Raw genomic sequence first — 10337 nt, forward strand, 5'->3', positions numbered from 1 at the left:
GCTGATCTCGTACACAGGGAAAAGAAATATACATGTAATGTAAAGAAACAGTATGGCTTTAATAATGCATGATCGTATTAATGGCATTATTTGTAAGGTCTAATCTGTAAATTTGTTTTGATCCCAGCACAACGTACTTAGGTTTATCTAGCACAAGAAGATTTGGAAATTTTCACCGCATACCTAGCTAGATACGATTGGGAGCAGGGGACCGCCAGCCCTGTTGAAGGCATATATGTTGAAGTTGAACCTAATTGGTGTTTGGTGAAGCATGCATATTACCAGACAAACAGATATGTTTTTTTCCGTTTCCTGTTTTGTGGGACACACACAGCTTTTATAACTAGCATTGTCCCTGCTACCTACACTACGCACTGTCTCATACGTTCAATTATATCATAGTACTCATCTCCGTAATTTACAACTAAAGGACGAAGTAAAAAACAACAATTGCTTTCACAAGAAGTTTTGGACAAATTCTCACAATATTTCCCACATTGTGACTTACCTCAACATCATGAGCTTTTGTGAGGGAGGCGCCGCATACCTAGCTAGGTACGATTGGGGGTAGGGGACCGCCGGCCCGGTGGGGGGACCGGCGGTCTCCTACCCCCAATCGTACCTAGCTAGCTGCGGCAATCCACCTCGAATGCGAACGGAAGGCTTTTTTGCTAAATGCAATCGCCCAGGCTTGGCCTTCTGCAAGACTTTACACATTGGTGAATGGTTGTGGCAAGGAAGGTCGGTGCTGTTTTAATAGAATATTGCAAAGGGAAGGCTTTTCGTTGCATGCAATCCCCCATGCTTCTGCCTTGTACGCATGTTGCCTCGTGCAAGACCTTACACATGGGTGAAAAAATTCAGGATGAGATTAAATGCAGTTGGACAAACATGCCGTGCTTGGTGATGTATGTAAAATGTGGTGGGGAGACCTCCTCACTATCTCACACGGGCTTCCGGATGGGATCAACGGTCCTCAACTCAATTGAGCCAAATCTCGCAAGGTGGGCCGTCGATCGGCTCCCGTGCAATTTGGTAAATTTGAGAAAATCAGTAAAGTTGGGTTTCGGGCGCCGTCGCATAAAGGCAAGGGAATAATATCCTCCTAAAAGTATGGGCCCAAACAAACCTCTTCAATGACCTGAACCAAGAGTGAGAATGCAAAAGTGAATGCTCATAAAAAGACGGGCTTCTCTCACTTGACCTTGACTGCCATATCTTAATGCACCAAAAGCATACCATTTTGAAGCGAAACATGTAAATTCGGGTGCTTCTTGTAAATTCGGAAACTTGGGTAAATTCGGGCTGCAAGTAGAGCATGGACTACGTCTTTTGGTTGTAACCTTTGGCCTATCACCCACCATTCTTTTTTGTTCCATCCTCTACCTCTTTGGCTCTCCATACCTCCCATCTACTCCCCTCCCTCCCCCTTCCAACATCACTTTCGAATGGTACCTTGAAAGCGATTACAATGATGCATTTGGCGTTTCGAAGATTTCTTCGGATTCCTCAAGTGAAGATGGGGATGGCATCCACGAAGATGAAGAAGATGACACTTACCTTAACAATGGCAAGTTTGAAGGTGGTAGATTGTCCAATGTGTCCGAACGTATTTCCTTAAGGTATTACTCTTTTGATAGAGATGCTTATAGGTTGATGGTCTCAACACTTCAAAACAGTATTGCTATGACTTTGCAAGCCTTAAATCTTGTGATCCTAGGGGACTACTTGATCTCAAGAAATGGAGAAGAAGATATGTTGTGTTTGCAAGAAGTCGAGAATGGTTTGCCCTTTATCTGTCTCAAGAGCAATCCTTCAATAAGGATTGCTTGTATTGAGGATTGGCAAAGCATTGTAGAAGATGCACATTGCATACTAGGCTCACATCACCATAGGGATCTTGCTGCCACACTTGATACCTTGAAAACAACATGGTGTGTGGAATATATTCGCAGGTATGGTATTGCAATGTCCTCCATCAAGGAATTTGTCAACTCATGTAGATTTGGCCATGGAAAGAGGATAAATGTGGGTATCCAAAGTAAGTGGGATCTCAATAAGGCTCCATTGTATGCCATTGATTCAACAAGAGCTTACGTGGACACACAACTAGAGCACATTGCAATTGAGCACAAAGTACGGCTAGTTATGGCACGTTCTTCCAAGAGGCACCATCCCACGAGTGTCATGATTGACTACATGTGTCATAGAGGTGGAAAGACAAATCATAAAGGCAAAATACGTTGATTGCGAACATCTAAGAAATATGGGTGTCCATTCAGGGTACAAGTGCAATTTTTCAACCATAGTGACAATGTCTGTTTGCAAGTTTATCCAGTCCACGAAGGCCATATCCCAGGTACCATGATTGATTTATATCATTTGCCAGTGTATCCTCTTGTTTTGGAGTCTTGTGCAAACGATTTGTTTGATGTTGGTAGCTCTCGTCATGTGGCACAAATGTCACTGTCAAAAGAAAAGAATTACATTGAGAGAGCCAACAAGCTAGACCATACTATCTATCGATTCTTCATGATCCCAAAGGAGGTTCAAATGCTATCATACCAAAAACGTATTGAAGGTATTTTTTTTGTCTCCAATCACAAAACTTGTAAAGCTTGCAAATACTCACATTTCTAAGCTTGCAAATACTCACATTTCTAAGCTAAACATCTTATGCAGGAAGGATACCCCATGATGATTGGGCAACCATGTATCTAGAGGTAGCGGCTTTGCAAAAACAACACAAGGTTGTTAATTTTCTAATTTGCGTGTCCACAAGTTTTCTTGTAAGTCTAGACATCATGAGATTTTTTATTGTGATGTATTTGCAGATTGTGTACTTTCAGCCTTGAAATCCAAGCGCAGTAGATCCAAAAGATAGGCCATTCATATTAGTTCTTCAAGATGATTGGATTTTGCAAATGGCCTTGCGGTTTTCAACGAACAACTCTTGGGCAATTGATAGCACTTTCAAAACAAATATTTATGGTCTCCCCTTGTTTGCAGCCGTACTACCTAATCAGCTCGGACAAGGAATCTCACGATGTTTTATGTTGTGTACAACTAATGGCGGTGGTCGTCATGAAGTTATTGCATTAGAGGTGACATTATGGAAAATATCCTCTAGGATGGGTCAAATCCGTCCCACCGCCCTTGTGATTGACAAATCACAATAGGAATTAGAAGCCTTTCTCAATGTGACCAATGAAGATCCCTGTTGTTGGGAGGATTCAAGTAAAGGAGAGCGGGTCAAAATTAAATGTCATGTCATTTTGTGTTGGTTCCATGCCAAGAAAGCATGGGTTGAAAATATTCTCCCACAGGTATGAAGCTTCACCCTTTATGCACATTGTTGGTCATTGATTATATGTTGTTATCTATGAAGGTGCCAAAAGAGGTCAGAGGAGATATCTATTTAGAATGTCTATTCTCATGCAATGTCCTAGTGAGGTGGAGTTCGATGGCCTCTATCAACAACTACTTTTTCGTTACTTTGATCATGCCAACGTGAAGCATTATGTGAGCAATGGATGGTGCAGAAAGTATTGTATATGGAGAACACGATGGCCATAGTTTGGGAGCTATTCCCACATGGTAATGTGGACACAACAAATTTGATAGAAAGATTATGGCAATACATCAAGTACACCTTGTTGGAAGCTCGTATCGATAGTTCAATCGTCGACTTGATTCATGCGATTATGGGTGATTCAAAAACTGGAGAACGTATGGGTGGAACCTTGTTAAAGTTTTTCAAGCAAAAGCAAGAAATAGGTATACCCTAGCTCTTGCTTATTCTCTTCCTAACACGTGCTTCCCCTACCCACACATGCAATCATCTAATTCATGCCACTGGTCAATGTTTGCAGCGGATTCTGGTCGATTTGGACTACTAGGGTCGTTGGAGAAGCATACCAAGAAGTTGCAGGAGGGGGAGAGAATTTTACAACAATATTTTTCCGACCCTAACTTGCTCAAAGGCATAAATGAGATGGCATTGCAATTCAAAATTAAAAGCTCAAGTGCACTCGGTCATTGGTATAATGTGTCCTTGCAAGCTAACTATTATGATTGTCTGATTGGTCCTCAGAGTGCAAGCACCTTTATGGTATTAGATTGATAGTCACTCAACATTTTGCACATCTAGATGCCATTCTACCCATTTTGGACAAGTCCCATGTGGTATTGGAGGAACACCAAGATCTTACTCAGGTAGAAGATATAGCCATGTGCTTAAAGGAGCTCAAGGATCTTGTTCATTCCCTGGAACTAGCCCTCCCAAATAAAAGTTCTAGAGAGCTATAAATTCTTCAACACCAAGTAAAGGTTGCTAGAGACTCCCTAGCTTGGTTAGTCCCAAGGAGATTCACCTACCAGCTCGAGGAAGCATCCGTCAAGTGCAAGCGTATGTCACTCAAACCCGCCTTGGCCATGGCAATCCCAAGGTGGGGGTGGAGTCCTCAGCTCACCTCCTAAAACCTCTTGGCAAACCAGAACCCTTAGAAGAAAGCATCAACGGGGTCGTCATCGTGTTTGTTTTACTGAGCTTCCACAGATTTTTTGTCCTCATTGTTGCACAAAAACCCTATTAGTAGATCCTACAACCACAATTTGTTGTCATACTTATAATGCTATGCTTCCCTTTCATTGCACAGAGAAGGATGGAGAGAATATATTGGGATGACAGGTCCTAGTTTGCAATGAATCAGATAGCTATCATGCCAAGGTTTCTTGCTGTGAGCATGGAAGAGAGCTTGATGATGAGCACACTTTTACTTTAACCAACATTGTTGGAAGCAATTGGCAAGTGCAAGCCTCACAAGTGAGTATTTTATTATTGTATACGCAAAATCCAACACTCCAACTTTATTTTTTGTAAAGCGTCAAGCGTGAAATATTTCAACCTCTACTTAAGATTCCAACGTGATTTGGAAACAATGTTTAGGTGTTGTATTGATGCAACTTCAATCGACATTGTTAAAGGTTTTTAAATCTTGTGATTTGGAACCAATGTTTGGGAGGTATATTGACTCGGCTTCAATTGACATTGATAAAAAGTAGAGCAGCCCGAATTTACTAAAACTGAGCAGTCCGAATTTACCAAAATTCCATAGAGCTTGAATATTAACAATATGCAACCCACAACCCGAATTTACCATTTTTGCAGCCCGAATTTACTAAATCTCTAGTGAGCAAGACCCTAATTTGAAGCAAACCATCAACCATAGAATGTAGACCACTTTTGGAGCCAACAGATATAACCATAAACCCAAACCGTAGACCATAAATTATATGAAAAGCACAAGTACCATAACCATGAACCATAAACTCACGTCCCACAAATTGAAGCTAACCATCAAGCGTACACCATAAATCCTACGCAAAGTACATGCCATTTACCATGAACCATAAACTCACGTCCCACAAATTGAAGCAAACCATCAACCATAGACCACTTTTGGAGCCAACACGATAACCATAAACCCAAACCATAGACCATAAATTATATGAAAAGCACAAGTACCATAACTATGAACCATAAACTCACATCCCACAAATTGAAGCCAACCGTCAAGCGCACACCATAAACCGCTTTCGGAGCCATGACAAACACCATATATCCTATGCAAAGCACATGCCATTTACCATGAACTATAAACTCACATCCCACAAATTGAAGCAAACCATCAACCATAGACCACTTTTGGAGCCAACACGATAACCATAAACCCAAACTATAGACCATAAATTATATGAAAATCACAAGTACCATAACCATGAACCATAAACTCACGTCCCACAAATTGAAGCCAATCATTAAGCGTACACCATAAACCACTTTCAGAGCCATGAAAAACACCATAAATCCTACGCAAAGCACATGCCATTTACCATGAACCATAAACTCACGTCCCATAAATTGAAGCAAACCATCAACCATAGAACACTTTTGGAGCCAACACGAAAAGAATAAACCCAAACCATAGACATAAATTATATGACCAGCAAAGTACCATAACCATGAACCATAAACTCATGTCTCATTAATTGAAGCTAGCGATTAAGCGTACAAATGAATCTTCGTACACCCTCAAAATTATCTTCGTACATCCTCAAAATTCTAAAGCCCACAAAAAATGAATGTAGATACGAACTGTCATACCAAAATATAGCCCAAGTACCTAAGACACAATTCTACTTGGCTAATTGCAATGTGGGACCTTTTTCCCAATCAGCAAGGTCCATCTTGAGTGCTTCTACCTCCGCATGGGTGAACCATTTTGATGTCAACTACACAATTTATAATGTAATCATAGTATTAGTACACCTATATTGCTATTCTATTCACAAAATTATAGACAAATCCACAAAGTGCTATACTCACCCACTTCCTTGGATTGTTATGCTTACACCTCCTGTAATCAACAACTTCATAACGAGCATAACATAATATCCACAGTCTTTGGTATTTGACTGTCTTGGCATATATGCAAGAACCCAAAATCAACTTTGCGCATATTTGTTAGAATCAACAACTAAAGAACCTATCATACCTCCATAGTCTGAACATGACACTTCTCAGGGTGCAGGAGATCCTCCTTGAGATCAGGATCCATTGTGTATGTTGAAAAATGTTGCAACACCCTATCCAAATTAAACAAAAGTTTTTATAGACAAAAATGCTCAATAGTACAAAGACAATATTTTCAAAACGTACCTCTTTGTAGAGAACATATAGCAATCAATACTACACATAGAGAGTGAATCAAAGAAAATTATTGTACTCTTGTCCATAGGTAGGCTAGTCACATGACATATACGATGAGTAAAGAACACGGCCAAAGTCAATGGTGAAACGTAATTTTCAACAAGCTTGAAGCCAAATAGGTCAATGAAAAAAAGATGTGCAAGCAGCCTTGAACTTACTCATCAATAACTGGAAAAAAGGTCCACATGAATGAGGAAAGATCAACTCGACTGAATTAGTTGCGTATCGCTCTCTGAGATGGTAGAGTTTGCATAAAGGATATCCATAGTCTATCTACAAACCAAGCCCGATTAAAATTCTCCTCTATTAGGGTATGTTCTAGCCACCTAAGATTTTGCACCTTAAATAAGTTTCTATCCCTTTATCTGATACATCCACAAGAATGTTAAGTTAAAAAAGAGGCACACACTTACATCACAAATAGTGTAATTGTACGGGAGGAGGCTTTCTTCGTTTTGATTTCTTTGGGGAATTTTAGATTGTAGCTCACCTCAAGACTATATCTTGATGATAGCAAATGATAAATTTTCTGTTTGAGCAACCTATGCAAGTAAAATGGGTAAGAAACTTGCTAACACATTGAAAAAGATTAAAGCCACATTGTATTAATGAAAGAATACTTGTCAGTGTTTGCACATGGAGAGGAAACATTTATGTGTCTTGGAGCGCTTGAAACCTTTCGAAGTTCGAACTAAAAACAAACTATGTTGCCACATATAATTCAATAAAAAAGGATGCTTATGCTTCCTAATGTTTTGCAATGAAAGAGCATTACCTTGCGAATCTCATCAATGGATCTTTCAAGCTTAGTGAATTTGTGTATCTTCGTTGGAGCCTTGATAGAAATTGGTGCCTCCTGTTGATAGAATGGCTATAACACAATTTATGAAAAGCACTAATAAATTGTAGATTATGCTAGCACAAACAAACTACGCACAATTGTGAGGCGTTTTTACCGAAGTGATTTCACGGTCCATCCTATCATCCACCCCTTCCTCCATATCCTCCTCTTTGACCTCTTGTTGGTCCGCATGTTTGTGCCGCTTGTGGCTCCTAGCATGGTGATACCACATGTATGTCCACAAACAAAATTTAGGGAGAATCATGCACATAGAATTCAAAAGAAAGCATAAGGCTAATATGATTACCCAAGCCACATATCCTTTCGCAATTTTTGCTTCCATTTCTTTGATACGCACCGGCATACGACTCTCCCACTCTTTCATTTCATCATCCACATATTTTTGCAACCACTCTTCAAAGTCTATCTTTCCATTCAAGGAGCTAAAAAGCCATCTCCTTTGAGAACCCTTGTGTAGATCCTTGAGGTGCTTTCTACGTGCTAGCTTGTTTCAGGTCTCAATGCTCGCAAATCTTGTCGCCGATTGCCTATGGGACCGTGAACCCGAAGTTAGCGAATGCTTTTGGCTATTCTTCGGTCTTCCACGCTTCCTATGAGGAATGTCAATAACAATTCCATGAAGCTCTTTTAGGTGATGCATAAGGTCAGAGCACTTCTCCCATGGTTTATTCTATTGTGGGAAACTTTCATCAACCCAACACTAACACCGAAGGGCACCATCCCTTTCCCTTATGACCTCAACATAATACTGTGAGTTCACCCAATGATTTTCAAAAAAAATAATTTAGACAATTTTAGATACACCGTCTTGTCATTGAAAACCTCTTCAATGACAAAGACCATGAGTTAAGATGCTGTGGCATTCAATTTGGCAAAATGCTTGCTACACGACGTCCTATCACAAGCGGACAAAATGAAATAACTGAATGACATGAGTAATGCACGTTGCCAAGTTCCATTCGGGTACAAACCGTTGACGGTTATTTGGATGACTCGCCATCCTCTCCTCCTTGTCCACTTGCCTCTTCTTTGCAATATGGAACAGGAACACCCTCCCCCTCCCCCTCCCTTGAGACCGAGTTATTATCATCCTCTCCTCCTTGTCCACTTGCCTCTTCTTCGCAATATGGAACGGGAACACCCTCCCCCTCCCCCTCCCTTGAGACCAAGTTATTATCATCCTCCTAAACATTACGGTTGAGCTTTTTACTATGGAAAACAAGAACACAATGAACACTCAAAAGCACAACTGAGAAATACCTTTGAGTTGCCGGAACCCTTTCCATTATCATCCTCCCTCACTTCGTACTTTGACTCCACAAGAGCATCGCATATCATCTTTCGTCTCCCGACCCGTTTCAATCTTCACAAATCCACATTCACGATAAGATAAAAAGTCAAGGACTTAAGGTTTGTTGTGGACTTATGTCAGCATGTTACTTTCATGGAAAGTGAGAATTGCGATACATTCTTGTTGTGATAACTCATTTAGTATACTCAAGTGAGTTCTAAATAGACTTTAGACGATATGTTAGATATGGGCCGGTTACACAAAATGGTTGCAAAGGGACAACAATGTGGAAAATTATGATGTTATTCTTAATTTCATTGAACCTCTTACTGAACCGTATTCTGATCAAACAGACAAGTGGATCCATGAAGGATGTCACTGCAGAATACATTACTGTTTTTATAAAGATATCATGAATTTTGTTTTTGAGGACAAAAACAGTTCTCTAAGGGGGGAGTAATGCCAAGCCTAGGGTAAGATTGGGTAGGCCAAGGGTGAGGATGGACATGCGATACAGGGGGTCCCTATTATTATTAAGAGAGGGCCTATATAGGGCACGGTTGGGTGGAAAGCGGCATGCTCTAGTCCCCGGTCCTCACAATAATACCATGGCTATATCCGCGGTAATAACTGGCGCACTTAAAAAAAGAAAGAGAACAAGATATGTCCTTGCTCAAGTGTTCTACCCACCATCTCACCTGCAACAGTGCCATCTCCTTCCCCCTTACTCCCCCCTCCCCTCCTCTCTCTCTCTCTCTCTCTCTCTCTCTCTCTCTCTCTCTCTCTCTCTCTCTCTCTCTCTCTCTCTCTCTCTCTCTCTCTCTCTCTCTCTCTCTCTCTCTCTCTCTCTCTCTCTCTCTCTCTCTCTCTCTCATGCATGCATGCACGCACGCAACGCACGCGTACACACACACACACACACAAAATTACATGAGGTCTTTCACTTGACTCATCTCTTAAATTTGACAAAAAGAAGCCTGGCTGATAAGTATTTTGGGATCCCTTCATCTACATCTCTATTAAACCGCCCATTACATGATAACACAAACAGCTGTCGCAATAAAAACGGGTGTTTGGACGCTCAGCTAAAGGTGAGATACGAGTTGCCAAGACTACCCCATACTCCCGGGTGCGTGGAGTACTGTTAAAATATCCTCTTAGTAGATGACCATAACTACGATACAAAAAAATCTTATGAGGTGGTAGGAATTGAGCTAGTCGGTATAACTGCTCAGAAAAACCTGGCTTCAGTGAATGTTCTATGTAATAATACTGTGGCCCTAGGCCCAAAGCCTTAGTTACCATCGCCAATCTGATATTGTTCGTAAAATGCTCGCGACCCCAAAGGGTTACACGAGTCACTCGGTCCTGATATGTCCACCATTTAGTTTGGGAAACAGTGGTTCCTAATT

At 40.9% G+C, this 10337-nt stretch overlaps 1 pseudogene; it reads right to left on the reverse strand.

Moving 5' to 3' along the window:
- Positions 1–6198: 6198 nt before the first annotated feature.
- Positions 6199–9638, reverse strand: LOC147435535 (uncharacterized; annotated as a pseudogene).
- Positions 9639–10337: the final 699 nt, after the last annotated feature.

This window comes from Adiantum capillus-veneris, chromosome 18 (genome assembly GCF_014529385.1).
Source record: "Adiantum capillus-veneris isolate H3 chromosome 18, ASM1452938v2, whole genome shotgun sequence".
Classification (NCBI taxonomy): domain Eukaryota; kingdom Viridiplantae; phylum Streptophyta; class Polypodiopsida; order Polypodiales; family Pteridaceae; genus Adiantum; species Adiantum capillus-veneris.